The 3488-nt window shown below is 38.0% G+C and overlaps 1 pseudogene; it reads left to right on the top strand.

Annotated features, from left to right (window-relative positions):
- LOC135197187 (protein jim lovell-like) overlaps positions 1–3488 on the top strand; it is a 148073-nt pseudogene that overhangs the window by 60832 nt on the left and 83753 nt on the right.

The following is a 3488-nucleotide window of genomic DNA, read 5'->3' as shown; positions in this document are numbered from 1 at the left end:
AAGACTTTTGTTCACCACCTCCCTCTGAAATGTCATCTGTTGTTGGACAATGCCCCTGCTCACCCTCCTGGCATCGAGAACGATATCCTAGTGGAGTATTCTTTCATCAAGATTCTTTATCTTCCGCCTAACACCACCTGTCTCCTCCAACCCATGGACCAACAAGTGATATCGAACTTCAAGAAGCTGTATACAAAACATCTTTTCAAGAGATGTTTCAACATCACCAATATCACAAACCACACCTTGCATGAATTTTGGAAGGAGCATTTCGATGTTATCATATGCATCCGACTCATCAATCAAGCTTGGCAAGAGGTTTCGAGGCGAACCTTGAATTCCTCGTGGATAAAACTCTGGCCTGATGCCGTATCCACCCAAGACTTCGAAGGATTCAACATGGGCAAAGCTGATGCAGATTTAGAAACAGTTGACGATCCTGAATACGACAGATGACCTGAAGGAGTTGGAGGCCATGCAACATAACATCGTTCAGGGAGAGTTCTCTAGCAGCGGCGAGGAGGAGGAGGAGGAGGACCCTATGACAACGGCAGAAATTAAGGATGTTCTAGCTGCTTTTCATGAAGTGGAATCGTTTGTAGATTAGACACACCCCGAAAAGGCTTACACAGGTTGTATACTTGCACAGTTCGATGACGTTTGCCTGAGTCATTTCAGGAACATTTTGAAAAGCAGGCAGAAGCAATCTTCCCTGGATAGTTATTTTTTAGAGAGCCCTTTAGTAGTAGTAAGCAAACAGGAAGCTCCAACTGATACAAAAAACAAAGTTGAAAGTGGTGAAGAAATTGAAATTTTGTAAAAATACAAAATGTAAAAATCAGAAAAAGGGAAAAAAAAATTTAATTTTAAGATTTTTGTAAAGTTAAGTTTTAATGTTTTCTGCCATTTGCTAATGTGTTTTGTTAAGTTTAGTGTTAATGTTTTCTGCCATTTTTTAAAGTGTTTCCTAAAGTTAAGTGCTCATGTTTTCTGCCATTTGTCCTCCTCTGTCGCCACTTTCAGAGATCGCCTCACTCGAAAGGTAAGGTTCCACCTTTTACTACATATGTACGTACATGCACGTACAGTATTTCTGGTACCATGTACACTAATATACACTTTATTTACAGGTACATACTACAATAAAGGTTATGTTAGGTATTGAATGGTCCAAATTGTTGTAATTCATTGTTTATTGGTCAATTTAGCTTTATTATAAAATTTACTGGGTGTTTTTGTAGGGCTTGGAACGAATTAGGCAACTTACATGTAAAACCTAGTTCGAGATATGTAAAAATCAGGTTACAAAGGGCGCTTCGGAACGGATTAATTTCGTATCCTGAGAAACTACTGTACTTTATAGGAAATTTTGGCAACTATATTTTGACTTTTGTATTTAAATAATGCAAAATGACACTCGGACAGACTAGAGGCAAGATGCCGGCATCTCTGGTGATCTGTTACTTATTACTACATGAATATAATCAATCAGTAATTGATATCAACTACTTTATATGAAATTCTGACATCTAAAATTGCATGAATAACATTAGCATTTCCCTAACACAATGTAGTTGTGTTACATGTTTGTATTAGAGTAACAAAAATTTAACTCTAAAATTTAAATTACTGTGCTCTTATTCTCTACTTAGTGATAAAGGAACAAAATCAATAAGTAGTTTTAATTAAAAGAAAAAACATATTTACAAATAACCGATTACTCAAAAAGAAAACATAAGTAGAATTATCAGGAATTCAAAGTGTAATCGAATTCAATAACAGATTACGCACCCCACCAACTGACTCGAGTGGGCCAAATTACAATCCGCCAAGCAAGCTGGAGGTTAGGATCGAACGTTCACAACTCTATGACACCGGGAAAATATCTCCGCACGACGAGACCATGACAGGCTTCTCTATAACGTAACAATGTACCGCCAAACCAAACACCCAGTAGTTAATTAATATTCAACTGACAGGAACGTATCCACCTATAGTCTCTCTCGCAGCTAAACAATAATACCATTCTTTCCTGAAAGTGATGAGTATCGCAGGCACCTTAAAGAAAACAAAATATATTGCCCTAATTGCATACATTTGGCCTAAAAGATCTTAACACTCACAAACTACCTTCAAGGTAATTATATTTACCAGCAGTTTGTGACCAGTCTATGATCAGTAAACAAAATCCCAATAGCAAAATATCACCTAATGGAATAATGCAACATTCAAATTTTACTTTAAAGGCAATCATTAACGGGTGACTTGCATGTAAATAAATGGAAAAGTTTTGGGATAAAAGAATGGATGACATTCGAGAATCACTTCAAAGGTAATCATATACCCTTAGTGTAAAAGGATTGCTCTAAGATAACTATTTGCCAGTATTTTGCTATAGCTTACACATACGGTGGCATGGTCGTGGAGACTCAGAAGCAGCCATAACCCAAATACACACACAACACGCGTAAGGAACAGAACACGGGCAAAAAACAACTGGCTTGGAAGGAAAGCAAAGCGTAAACTTCTACTCTCCAAGGCAGTTAGGAAAAAAGCCTGAACATCAAAGGATTGTGCATGGTCACTGACCAGCTTTTACCTCGTACATGTAGCATTGCAAGTCTTTGCTTACAATCTCTGATTGTGTTAACAAGTTTAAAAGCTGTGCTTGGAAAATATCCTATTGTTAAGGCCGAAGGTTTGTTCCACATATGAACAACAAAAGTTTGGCCAACAGGAATGACTTAACATCAAGGTTACATAAGGGAGTTCTTAACCGACGACTTGCACGTAGCCTAAACCCGACAAGTAAAATGATATAAGCAAAAGTATTTGGTCCACTTGAATATAGGTACTCCCCGGTTATCGGCGGGGTTTCCATTCCTGGGGGCATGCCAATAGGCAAAAACCGCCATTAACCAAAACAGTAATTCGGTAACTTTAACTCATCCGGCGCCATAAATTGCCAATTTTATGGCGCTAGACAAGCGCCATGAAACCAGATTGCCGATAACCAGGGACTGCCTGTAGTGATACATTTAAGAACTAGTACTTAAAAGGCCATTATTATTCCCCGAGAATGTAAGTATCTGACTTCTTGGTAATCTGAACAAAATAAACAAAAGCAAGACTCATCCTGCTCGAAGGCCATGAATGCGTTCTGATGGTTGTAATACTACCGAAATCTAGTGATGAAACCGGAAAATAAGAACAAGCTGTTGTGATCATTCAATGTTTCATCGAGAGCAGCAGAAAACACAATGACGTGATTAACCAAGTCGTTCCTAGTACTGCCATTGGGGGACAGCACTGTATACTTACACTGACCCATCGAAGCACTACTCGCAAAATTTGAATTTAGGCTGCCGTCAAGTAGCAACTCTTAGCAATATCATTACTAGGTAAGACACTTACAAATGTAAAACTGAAATCCTTCATTAATCTTCCAACAAGCCTATAAAAAAAAAAAAAAAATCTTCAGTTTACAT

The sequence above is a fragment of the Macrobrachium nipponense genome, chromosome 18, assembly GCF_015104395.2.
Source record: "Macrobrachium nipponense isolate FS-2020 chromosome 18, ASM1510439v2, whole genome shotgun sequence".
In the NCBI taxonomy this organism is placed as follows: domain Eukaryota; kingdom Metazoa; phylum Arthropoda; class Malacostraca; order Decapoda; family Palaemonidae; genus Macrobrachium; species Macrobrachium nipponense.
Note: the sequence above shows the minus strand (reverse complement) of the source record. Positions and strands in the feature narration are given on the sequence as shown.